Source organism: Phascolarctos cinereus, unplaced genomic scaffold (assembly GCF_003287225.1).
Source record: "Phascolarctos cinereus isolate Bilbo 61053 unplaced genomic scaffold, phaCin_HiC Scaffold_5;HRSCAF=322, whole genome shotgun sequence".
Taxonomy (NCBI): Eukaryota; Metazoa; Chordata; class Mammalia; order Diprotodontia; family Phascolarctidae; genus Phascolarctos; species Phascolarctos cinereus.
This window is the reverse complement of record NW_027555958.1, coordinates 276,457,116-276,471,180: the sequence shown is the minus strand read 5'-3', so window position 1 is coordinate 276,471,180 and position 14,065 is coordinate 276,457,116.

The window sequence follows — 14,065 nt, the reverse complement described above, 5'->3', positions numbered from 1 at the left end:
CACTGAGTGTAGTAATCAATGGTTAAGATTTACACTTCTATATACTATTACACATAGAGAACAATTATAAATTGAGTTAGTAAACGAACAGAAATTTACTAATCCAGAGTTTAAAGACCATTCAAGGCATGTCTACCTCAGCACATACCTGCTCATGAACCTACACATTTCTCAGTAACAAAAATATATAAAACAAACGATTTCCTATAGACTTTTGGTAGCATGAGAGCATGTCCAACTCTTCATGACTCCATTTGATGTTTTCTTGGCAAAGATACTAGAGTGGTTAGCCATATCCTTCTCCAGCTCATTTTACAGATGAGAAAACTGAGGTAAACAGAGTTAAGTGACTTGCCCAAGGTCACACAGCTAGTAAGTTTCTGAGGTAAAATTGAACTCAGGTCCTCCTGTCTCCAGGCCCAGTGCTCTATCCACTGCACCATCTAGCTGCCCAATGAGAGACCAGGGTAGAGACAAAAAACAGTAGCTATTTGTCAATAAATTGCAGTGAAATGGACAAAGAGTTTCTTCATAACAGATTATTGAATAATTTTAAAATAAGCAATTTTACAGAAAAGAAAATTGAAAGACAATAGTTAAATGACTAAAGTAAATCACTAAGAAGAGAGAAATCATATTAGCATTCTGAAATCCAAAGCTCTACTCATTTGACCACTTGACCACACTACATATGAAATGTAGCTAGTGCATCTAGTGCAGAAATACAGTGAAAAGTCCTAAATGGGAGTCATCCACAAAGACTTCCAAAATGAAACTGCTTGTCTACCAATAGCAGAATGTAAATTAAGAACAATGCAGAAGAGAAACTGTTTTGAGGTATGGTAAAAAAAAAAAAATTATTTTCCCTTATGTTTATTACACTACCTTTTAAAACCAAAAATACATTAAAACATAAAATGTCTAAGTTATGTTTCCTCTGTGTGTGTGTGTGTGTGTGTGTGCACATGCACATGCGCACGCACATAAAAATAAAATCCAAATAGTCTCTTCCTTCAAAGAGCTTACATTCTCGGGGGTCGGAGCAGGGGAGTGAGGGAAAAGGGGAAGGGGATCCAGCACACATACCAACAAGCATAAAGTTCTTTAGCCCATCCATGCTGTTGAGAATGCCATTCTCAACAATCACATTTTCAACATCCCAGAAAATTCTGACATATGTCTAAAGGGCCAGATAACTATTATGAATCCTTTGAAGGGATCTCAAACACCAATGTTGAGCTCAGTCTCCCTGGAAAGAAGAGAAAAAAGCTCCAGGTTGACAAGTATATTGGTAAAAATTTGGCAACAGTTTACCCAATCTGTAGTCATGTATGAAACACGATTAAGAGTTACCTGGGGTTTTCACCATAAAATGAGGGCCATGTATGCTCACTTCCCTATTAACATTTTTACTGCACAGAATGGCTCACTGAAATCGGAATCTTCATGGATGGAAAAATATATCCCAAAAGCAGACATAAGACCAAGTGCTGCTTGTGCAATTTCTCAAGCTCAAAAAAATGATTAAATTCTTGAAGGAAATGATAATGAACTTGTATCAAAGTCAACTGCCCTGATTCAACAGGCCAAAACAGTAAAAAAAAAAAACCAATGATATAGAAAAGCTTTGAATGGCTTTTGTCCTGAGAAAGGCACAGTGCAAAAGACTGATGCCAAAGGCCACATCCTAAGGACTCAACATTTACTCAAATGTCGTAATAAAATACAGTTGGCCATCTGAGGATTTTTTTCCCTTTTCAAAAATATGTTGCCACTCTGAGAGATTATGATAAAATTCCATTTTAAAATGTATTGAACCAGACCAAAGGTTAATTAGGCAGGTGTCCCTGAGTTCTTGAAGACTAAGCTCAAATCCTGAGAGGTCTTTCTGTAATGCAAAAAAGGCTTTGAATATGGGCCTTTTAACAGACAGCAGAATGAAGTTCAAAAAAGCTACCTGCCAGAAGATTTACCATCTATTTCTGCATTATAACAAAAAAAAAGTATTATTAGAAAAAAAATAGAACAAAATTTAAAGAAGAGAACAGTATTAACAATGGGGTTGGGGGGGGCAGGAAAGGAGAAGAATGAGAAAAGCCTTCAAGGAGAAGATAGTACCTAAACAGAACCTTAAAGGAAGACATATTCTGAGAGGCAGAGTTAAGAAGAGAGTGCATTCTAGGTATTCAAGATGACTTGTGTTAATATACAGAGGAAGGAGATGAAGAATTACATTTGTGGAATGACTCAGTATGAAATAAGACTGAAAAGCATGTAGAAGACAGATTAAGGAGGGCCTTAAATGCAAAGCTTAGGAGTTTCAATCTTGTCCTAAAGATTGTGTGGATCCACTAATGGCTTAGGGAAAAATTAATGACAGGGTCATATTCTAGCCTTAGGAAGTTCACACGAGATAACCTACATTAAGCTTTGCATACCTTAAACACTATATAAATGTTTTCATATTATTATTTTATTTTATATTATTATTATATTATATTATATTATTATATTATATTATATTATTATATTATATTATATTATATTACATATTATATTACATTATATTATATACATTATATTACATTATATTACATTATATTACATTATATTACATTATATTACATTATATTACATTATATTATATTATATTATATTATATTATATTATATTATATTATATTATATTATATTATATTGTTATTATTGTGATAACTGTGGGAAGAATGGATCAGAGTCAAAAGAAACTAGAAGCCCAGAAAAACTATAAGGCTATTACAACAGTCTACTATGGGCAAATGTGTTGAGGGCCTGAATTAGGGTAGTAACTATATAAAGGGAGAGAACTGAATGGAGACAATATGTCATGCAGATACAATCAACAAAACCTAGCAACTGACTGAATGGGGAGAGAGGAAGAGTCAAGGATGACAATGAGGTTACAAAACTATTTAACTTAGAAGGTAGTGGTGTCCTAAACAGAAATAGGGCAGTTTGGAGAGGCAGGTTTGCAGAAGATGAGTTCCGTTTGGATCTACTGAATTTGAGATGCCTACAGTACATCTGGAAGGGATTACCTAACAGGCAATTGATGACACATGAGTGAAGTTCAAGACTCAATTACAGCTAAATATATAGATTTGAGAGTCATTTGCATAGAAATGATACTTGAACCTATAGGAACTGTTGAAGTCTCCAAAGGAGAGACTACAGAGACAGAAAAGGACTAAGACAAAACTGTGGGAAACACCCATATAAAGGAAGCAGGAGCTGTATGATGACCCAGCAAAGGGGAATGAATAGGATGGTTTAGACAGGAGAATATTCAGTAGCGATGTCAAGGAATTCAGGGAGGACACAGCATCAAAAAGGACAGAGCTGTCAATAAGATCAAAAACTACTAAGAAAACAAAAAGGATAGAGGCTGAAAAAACGACTTTGGACTTCGCAGTAAAGGGAATGTTGGCAACCTTAGAAAGAGTTGTTCCAGTAGTGGTGGTATCAGAAGCCAGAGTGGAATGAGAAGTGAAAAAACGACAAAAGTGGGCACAGACAATTCCTTCTAGAAGTCTGACAGTGAAAAGGAAAAGATTAATAGCTTGAGTTGATGGAAGGATAAAGTAAAGGTTGGTATTTTGGGGGTTTTTTGTAGATGAGGTATTACAGAGCAAGTAAACAGAAAAACTGAAAATGAAGTAGAGTGAGTAATAGATGGGTAATCTCCTCAAGTACATGGGAGGAGGGGCAGCTAGGTGGCGCAATGGATAGAGCACAGGCCCTGAAGTTAGGAGGATCTGAGTTCAAATCCTGCCGCAGACCAACCACTTTACACTTACTAGCTATGTGACCCTGGGCAAGTCACTTAACCCCAACTGCCTGAAAAAAAAAGGACACAGGACGGAATAAAAATAGAGAGCACAAGGGCAAGTAAGGGGCCTTGAAGCAAGAAGAAAGGCCATCTCTTCCTCTGAGATGAAAGGGACTAGGAAGTAAAAAGATTGAGGTGGACGAGAATGAGAATAGAGAGATAGGTAGAAGGGGAAGGCCGATTTTGTCCCCGGAGACAAGAACTCTTAAGTACTGGTTGACCAGGCCCTCTACATTCCAGGGTCTTGTGATGATAACTGGTGAGACTGTAGTGTTCCTTCTTCAAAAACCAAGGAGTGGGAATAGGAGGTGAGGCATGACAGGCAGTTTGGGTCTGAGTCTAGCCTTTGTTTCCCAAGTACTAGACTGAATGGCACCAGTTCATTACTTACATCACAAAACGTCAAAGGATGGAGCGCACCAAAAAAAAAAACTCTCCCTCACATGGAACATGCATTCAGCTCAATGTCAGGTCTAGTATTTAAAGTAAAGCTTCAATTCTCTGGGTGTTCAGTCTAGTGTCTAGGGCCCCTGTCAGAGTGACACTAGGCATCTGCTTAACCACTCATGATGAAAAGTTTTCAAGTTACAGACCTAGCAACAGATTGACTCTGCTATTTGAGAACCAACTTAGTTAAGTCTGGAAAGGCTTATAAACCAGTAGGTTGGCCACTAGATGAATTTTTTTGGACATGGCAAGTAATGAAAAAAGGAATCCTCACTCTAACTTATATTCAAATAATTAATTCTACTAGTACCTAATCAAAAAGTTATCCTTTCATAATACACCCCTACCATATACTTATATTGTTTACTATATATGTTCTTTACTATGTACTTAGATTCCATTTTGTATTAGTATAGTTTATGTACATGCCTTACATACCCTACCTAATTATTAGTTCCTTGTGATTAGTGATGGTATCTTGTTCATCTCTGTATCCCCAGAACTTTGCACACATTAAATAATTAGTTTTAAATCAAATTAAGTTGATTTTAAACAATATTTTAGACTGTAATTTTCCAATATGCCTAAACTCATACTGTACCTAGTCATTCTATTCAGTTGCTGAAAAGCAAAAGAACAAGAGTAAATTACATTACCCTTCTTATGCCATACTTTCTATTTTATTCATTTCTTTTATAGCACTCACTCACATTGTTACTATTTTTCACTGATTACTATAAACCACAAAATCTTAGCTTTCATTGAATACATCAACAGAATGTGATGTCAGCAAGGTACAACAGAAGTGGTGTTGAAATTAGGATCAGAAGATTTGGGTTGGTAGTCAGCCTCTGCCATTTACCAGCTATGTGAGCTTGTAAAATGTATTTCAGTGCAAGACTGCTATTTGAAAAGGCCCAGAGAAGCCCAGCTCTCTCACATATCCCCCAGGAATATGATATTACAAAAGTAAAAAAGATAAAAGCTTATCACCAAAATCACATGCCCAATAAAACTGAGTATAATACTACAAGGGAAAAAATTATCTTAAGATAATGAATGACTTTCAAGCCTTTCTGATGAAAAGACCAGAGCTGGGTAGAAACTCTGAAATACAAACACAGAAGTCAAGAGAAAACCAAAATGAAAAACATATTTGAGCAACTGAAAAAGGATGAACAGATGAAGAACTTCTTACATTCTAATAGGTATCTTCAAGATTCACAGAGAGAGTCAAAATGAGACAAGAAGAAGTAGTGTGGGTAGTTTTGATCTGTGTTGATCATCTTAAGAGTGTAAGGAAAAGAGAGGAAAAAAGAATACAACAAGGAACAAATGTAGAAATGGGGAATCAAACTGACCATGACTCAGAATTGGAGTGCCCCAGGAAAAAAATATACAAACATGGAGGAAAAGATGGGGGAAGTAGGCATCATATGAATACATCATTTGTATCTGAACCAGGCAAAGAAGTGTTGAAAACATACACACACACACACACACACACACACACACACACACACACACACACCCCAGGGAAAGGGGAAGGGAGAGTTAGAAGAAAGGGTAAATTCAGGGACCAAATAGCCATAGGCAAACCAAACTGTAGAGGAAAATTTAGAAAGAAAGAATATGAAACTACAAGAATCAGAGAATCAGAGAGAAAAAGAGAGGGCTGATTGAGTCAAAATAGATTGTTTCGACTATATACAGATCACATTACTTCTCCGCCATAACCTTCTTCTATGTAATAGCTTTGACAAAATATAACACTCATTACTATTAAGAACATTTATAAAGCACAGGAACAAATGGACATTTCCTTAATATGCTAAATAGTACCTATATAAAGCCAAGAGCTATAAGTATATATAATGAAGAAATGCTTGAGGCCTTCCCAAGAAGATCAGGAATAAAGCAAGAATGTTCATTATCATCATTATTATTTGATATAATAATTGAAATGCTAGGCACAGCAAAATATAAGAAAAGTAACTAAGGAATAATTTTAGGCAAAGAAAAAATAAAAATATGACTTTTCTGCAGATGACATGAGGGTTTACTTAAAGAACCTTAGAGAGCAATCATTAAGTCAACTAGTATTTATTAGCACCTAGATGCCAGGAACTCTGTTAAGAGTTAGGAATACAAAGACAGATTAAAAAAAAAAAGGTCCTGCTCTCAAAGAGCTCATATTCTAACGGAAGAGACAATATGCAAACAACTACATATAAACAAGATATATAAAGGATATGTAGGAAATAATTTCAGAGGAAAGCACTAAGATTAAAGAGAACTGGGGAAAAGCCTTTTTTTCTTATAGAAAATGGAACTTTAGCTGAATCTTGAAGAAGGCCAGGGCAGTCTTAAGGAACCAGAGATAAGGAAGGAGAGCCTTCTAGATATGGAGGACAATCAGAGAAAATTAGAACACTTTTTCATATGACTATTAACAGCCTGACCTTCTTGCCTGGAGAACTGTCTATTCATATCCTTAGACCATTTATCAATTGGGAAATGGTTCTTTTTCTTATAAATCTGAATAGATTTCTTATGTTCTTGGAAATGAGATCTTTATGAGAGAAATTATACAAATATTTTCCCCAGTAAATTATTTCCTTTTCACTTTAGTTTTGTTAGACTTGTTTGGGCAAAAACTTCTTAATTTTATGGAATAAAAATTATCTCTTCCGTGATCCTTTATTCCTCAAACATGAACCTTTCTCCTAACCACAGATCTGATAAATTATTTTTTCCTTATTTCTCTAATTTGATTATGATATGATCTTTCATATTTAGGTCATATACTCATTCGAAGCTTATATTTGTAAAAGATGTGAAGTATTGATCCATGTATAATTTCTTCTATAACGCTGTCCAATTTTCCCAGCAGTTGTTATCAAATAATGAGTCCTAATCCCAGTAGCTGAGGTCTTTCTACTTACAAATACTAAGGTATTAGATACATTTGCTTCTAGTTGTTGTCTATCTAATCTGTTCCAATGATTTATCTCCATTTTTTTAACCAGTACCAAACTGTTTTAACAATTACTGATTTGTAAAACAATTTTAGATTTGAGACTGCTACTTGGCCCACTTTATTACCATTCCTTTTCATTATTTCTCTTGATATTCTTGACCTTTTTTCCCTCCATATGAATTTTATTTTTTTCCCTGGTTCTGAAAAGTAATCTTTTGGTAGTTTTAGTAGCATGGCATTGAGTAAGTAAAAGATTTTACACTATATTGTCATTTTTATTATATTAGCTTATCCTAACCATGCACAATTAATATTTTTCCAACCTATATTATCAAATAGTATAAAATAAACAATTTTGAAGATGCTTATAAACAGGTAAAGAATGAAATAATCAGAACCAAGAGAACAATTTAAACAATAATAAAACTATAAAAACAAACAACTTTGAAATCTATAAGAATTACGAACAATACAATGACCAATCATGATTCCAGAAGACTGATAATGAAACATGCTATCCCTTACAGAGACGTAACAGATTTAGAATGCAGAATGAGACATGTTCCTGAATACAAACATTGACAGAATTTGTTTTGCTTCTCTGTGCATATTTGTAACAAGAAATTTTTTTTCTTTTTTTCCAATGGTAGGGTGTGGAATGAAGAGAAAAAGAGATTTCTGTTGTTTTTTGTAAATAGAGAGGTGGGATGGGTGTGGTGCTTACAGATGTGAAAGGCTGTATTCATCTTTAAATAAGGTCACTGTATTAATAGGTTTACTTACCTGTTTTACTTGTTACAAGTTCCTCTAAGGAAGTGAGAATAATCTATAAATATTTATAATGTAAAAATAAAACACATCAATAAAACTAAAATAAAAAACACTGAAGAGGTGGGAGATAGAGCATTGTAAGCAAGGAACAATAAGGAGGTCAGTGTCACTGGATTACAAAGTATGAGGAGAGAAGTAAGGAGTAAGAAGACTGGAAAGGTAGGAAGACTCCAGGTTCTGAAGGCCTTTAAAAGTCAAACAGAGAATAAATTTGATCCAGAAGGCAGCAAGAAGCCCCTGGTATTAACTGAATAGGGCAGTGATATGGTCTGTCTTGTGCTTATTACAATTTCACAGCTGAGTGGAGAACAGATTGGTGTGGGGAAAGAGCTGAGGTAAGGAGACCAACCAAAGAGCTGAGGAAGGTTATTACAATAGTTCAGGATGGAGGTGATGAAGGCCTGCACCAGGCTGGTAGCCGTGTCAAAGGAAAGAAGAGGGCATATATGAGAGATGTTAAAAAGGCAGAAATGCTAGGATCTGACAACTGTTTGAACATAGAGAGTGAGACTGAGGAGTCAGGATGACAACTAGGTTGTAAACCTGGGTTACTGGAAGGATGGTGGCACCTACCTTCCATAGTAATAGGGAAGGCAGAATTGGGGGTGGGGAGATGGTGGAAGGAAGATGATGAGCTCAGTTTTGGACATTCTAAGTTTAAGATGTTTACAGGACATCCAATTCAAAATGCCTAAAAAGCCAATGGAGATGAAAGACTGGAGATTGGGAGAGGACTTTAGGGCTGAACAAGTAGATTTCAGAGTCATCTGTATAGAGTCAATAATTGACTAAACAGCTAATAAGATCACTAAGTGAAATAGCTAGATGCTATCAATTGGCATAATCTAGATGAAAATGGAGCAAAAGAGACACAGAAATGGTCAGACAGGTAAGAAAACTTTAAAATTAATTAAACCAATAACTTCAATAAAGTGTTATGATTTTTCAGCCATTTCAATCATGTCCTATTCCCTCATGACCCCTTTGGGAGTTTTCTTGGCAAAAATACTGGAGTGGTTTGCCATTTCCTTCTCCAGCTCATTTGACAAATGAGGAACTGAGGTAAACAGGGTTAAGTGACTTGCCCTGGGTCAAACAGCTAGTAAGTGTCAGGTCAGATCTGAATTCAGGTCTTCCTGACCCTAGGCCCAGCACTCTATACATGTACTACTTAGCCGCTTGCTGATTCAGTAAAGTAGCAGGACATAAAATAAATTCAAACAAATAACCTCTCTGTATGTTACCAACACTGAAAGGATCAGTCCCATTACACGGGAAGACTTTATCTAAATGACAAACCTACTCCTAGATTCTAACTAGCACATGTTATTCGCCCTGGCTTCCCTGAAGCAACTTCCTTTCCCCCTTCCGCCCTCCAAACAATGAATTAAGACCAGGACAAAACTGCCCCTGGAACTTCAACGGCCCCTGCTTCCCTAACAAACTTGCTGGTCATTTAAAGATATAAAAGGTCCTAGCCAATTGGAATCTAGATCCCTTGGGCTTGGTGGATTTCTGAAATCCACAAGAGTACTCTATTCTGCCCTGCTGACTAGATGTGTTTCCATATGTGGGGGTTTACATCCAGAGAAGCCACAAATCACTGTATCCTTGTTGCATATTGTTGTTGTCGTCCTAGGATAAAGTAACCAATTTGTGTTAAATATGCCTTGCAAATACCCCTGTACTTAGTATAGGTTCTGACGTTAAAGCTGTGCCTTTAACACCAACAAAACCTAGCACAAGATAAAAAAAAAAGGAAATTCCATTCAAAAAAATTACAGGACATATACAATATTTGGGAAGCCACCTATTAAGCGGAACCATCTAAATATAATCACAAAAACATTTCAAAACATGGACATAAAGACAGATCTAAATAAGTGGGGAAGGTAGTAATTGCCTTTGCCAAAATAACAAAAATGACTGTACTATGCAAATTAATTTTCTTATACCCATAAAGTTACTAAGTTATATACACCCTTTGACCCAAGTGATATCACTATTAGGCATATACTCCAAAGAGAAAAAAAAAGGAACCATATGTACAAAAATACTCATAACATTTTTTGTTGTGACAAGAAACTAGAAACTAGAAAAGGGCCTATCAATTAGAGAATAACTGAACAAATTATAAAAAGATGTAATTGAATATTACTGTACTGTAAAAAATAATAATAATAAAGGAATGGGTTCCAAGAAACCTGGGAAAAATTTGTATGAACTTATATAAAGTGAAGTGAGCAGAAGCTGGAGAACAATTTATAGTGACAAAAAAAAAACCAAAACATGAGACTTGAGAACTCTGATCAATATCATAACCAACTAGTAATGAGAAGAAGGAACATGCTTCCCATCCCTTGAAAAAGAGGTAAAAAATGAATTAGACCCTTTCAGACATTGTCAACATGTGGATACGTTTTGGATGATGATGTTATACAACAAAGGGTGTTGGGAGGTTTTGGGAGGGCTGGGGGAGGAAATAATTGGGTGGGAAAGGAGTACTAATGATAAAGAAAGTATCATCCTTTGTCCTACTCCAATTCTACCACCCATTAATAGGATCATAGATGTTTAGCTGATAGGACCCCTAGATGCCATTAAGCCCAAGCCACTTACTTTAAAGATGAGAAAAATGAGGCCCAGAGTAGTTAAGTGACTTGCAAATTTCTCATCCAATTCAGATCATGGTGAGCCAATGTTTACTGGTTCCCAAGTCATTTTCCCTCTTTTCTCAAGTTCAGTATAGCTCATATTCTTTCTCTCCTTTGAAATTTTTACCTTTATACAAGGGGACTTAAATGCTTAAGTTAATATTCCATCAAACATCCTAACTTTCCAGTACCTCAGTCTCCCACGATCCTATGCCATATTCTTCCATTCTACCTCAGCTACCTCAGTTTTCTCCAGCACCACAATTCAGAAGCATCAATTCAGCCTTTTTTATAGTATTGCTATCACAGCCATACATTACTACTGGAAAAGCCACAGCTTTGACTATATGGACCTTTTGTCAGCAAGGTAATATCTCTGTTTTTTAGCATGCTGTCCAGATTTACCGTTTCTTCCCAAGGAGTAAAAGTTTAATTTCATGGCTGTAGTCACCATCTGCAGTAGTCTGTGAGCCCAAGAACAGAAAATCTGACATTGCTTCCATTTCTTCTTCCTCTTTTTGCCAGGAAGTGATGGGACCAGTTGTCAAGACCTTAGTTTTTTGTTTTCGGTTGGTTGTTTTTTAAGCTTCAAATCAGCTTTTACACTCTCCTCTTTTACTCTCATCAAGAGGCTTCTTAATTCTTCACTTTCTGCCATCAGAGTGCTATCATCTGCATATATGAGATTGTTGATATTTCTCCCAGCAACCTCAATTCTGACTTTTGATTCATCCGGCTTGGCATTTCACATGATGTACTCTTCATATAAGTTAAATAAAGTAACAATATACAGGTCCTTTTGCAATCTTAAACCAATCAGTTGTTCCATGTTCAGTTCTAACTGCTTCCTCTTGGCCAACATAAAGGTTTCTCAGTAGACAAGTAAGATGATCTGGCACTTCCATCTCTTTGAGGATTTGCCACATTCTGTTGTAATATACCCAGTCAAAGGCTTTAATGTAGTCAATGAAGCAGAAGTAGATATTTTTCTGGAACTCTCTTGCTTTCTCCTTAATCCAGCAAATATTAGCAATTTGGTCTCTAGTTCCTCTGCCTCTTCAAAAACCAGCTCACTCTGCCGGTAATTTTTGGTTCACATATTGCTGAAGCCTAGCTTGCACAGTCTTAAGCATACCTCGGTGGCATGTAAAATGAGCACAATTGTTTGGCATTTTGAACATTCCTTGACATCATCCTTCTTTAGAACTGGGATATAAATGGATCTTTTCCAATCCAATGGCCGCTGTTGAGTTTTCCAAATTTGCTGGCATATTGAGTGCAACACTTTGACAGCATCATCTTCTAGGATTTTAAATGGCTCAGCTAAAATTCTATCAACTCCACTAGCCTTATTATTAGCAATGCTTCCTGAGGCCCACTTGACTTCATTCTCCAGGATGTTTGGCTCTAGATCAATAACCAAAACATCATCATTATTGGTTATTGGTGATGTTAAGATCTTTCTTGTAAAATGTATTCTTGCCACCTCTTCTTAATATCTTCTACTTCTGTCAAGTCCCTACCACTTTTGTCTTTTAGCATGCAACATTCCCTTGATATCTCTAATTTTCTTGAAGAGATCTCATCTTTCATGTTCTATTGTTTTCTTCTATTTCTTTGCATTGCTTATTTTTAAGAAAACCTTATCTCTCCTTGCTATTCTCTGGAATTCTACATTCAGTTCCGTATATCTTTCCCTCTCTATTTTATCTTTCACTTTACTTCTTTTTTCAGTTATTTGTAAAGCATCATTAGACAGCTATTGCTTTCTTGCTCTTCTTTTTCTTTGGAATGTTTTTGTTGCTGCCTCCTGTACAATGTTTTGAACCTCTGTCTTCAGGCACTCTATCTACCAAATCTAATTCCTTAAGTGTATTCATCACCTCCACTTCATATTCATAAGAGATGTAACTTAGGTCTATACCGTCTGATGGTTTTCCCTATAATTAACCAATTTAAAGCCCATAGCGTCTTCTGTTCTCAAGAGACTCATGCTTTGCCAAATCTTAGCCTTGGATTACTTCTACCATCTGTCTCTTCTATTACTACTCATATGCTTTAGAACCAATCTGGAAGAAGTTCAGCAAAGTAAGGGCCTAAGTCCATTACATATTTATGCTATGTACCCTCAGTTAGGTCATCGCATCAACTCTACTCCATTTCCCACAGAGATTGCTGTAAATCTAAACCTCCCATGCCTACCACTTCCTACTGAGCCCATACATTCACACTGAGCTCTCTCTTCTCTCTTTCTCTACATCTCAAAACCTTTTGATATTATCCCTTATGCTCCATCTAACCTTTCCAGTCTCTAATAATAAGGTGGGTCTTACCAAGGTCAACCCCTCATGTGCCTTTGATTCCATTCCTTCCCATCTTCCCTAGTTGGTTGCTTCCACAATCATCCCCTTCCTCTTTAATCCCTGACCTCACCCTATTTTACAGTCCCTTCATTGTGTCGACAAACATGCTTATCTCTCCCATTCTTAACAAACCTGCACTGGCCTCAACCACTTCTCAAGTTATTGTCCTCTATGTCTCCTTTCTTTTTCAGCCAAACTCTTAGGAAAATCTGTCTATACTCATTTCCCCCACTTCTTCTCCTCGCAATCTCTCCTAAACCTGCTATAATCTGGCTTCAGACCTTATCACTCATCTGAAATTGTTCTCTCCAAAGTTACCAATGACCTCTTAACTGCCAAACCCAATGCCATTTTCTCAGTCCTCATCCTTTTTAATCTTTCTACAGCATCTGACACTACTGAACACTTTCTCTTCCCAAATGCTCTCTCTTTTCTGAGTTTTTTCTACTAATTCTCCTATTTATATATGACTACTCTTTCTCAGGATGCCTCATTATCCATTATCACCCCCCCCTTCTCTACTTCCTCTCAACTCCCCCAATTCCCCAAACTCCCTCCCTTGCTCTTGGTATATACTAAGGATCTGTCTCATGCCATTCTCTAACTTCACTCTTTTGGTGACCTCATAAATTCCCATGATGACTCCCAAATCCAGTATATCCAGTACCAGTCTCTCTCCTAAGTTCCAGTTCCACATCATCAAATGCCTATTAGACATTTCAAACTATGTATTCACTAAACATCTCAAACTCATTGTGTGCAAAACAGAATTCATTATTTTTTCCAAAAATGCATTCCTCTTCTAAACTTCCCGATTTCTGTCAAGGGTACCACCATCCTTCAATTTCCCCAGGTTCATAGCCTTGGCATTATCCTCTACTCCTCACTCACCCCTCACAGCCAATCAGTTGCCAAATCTTGAC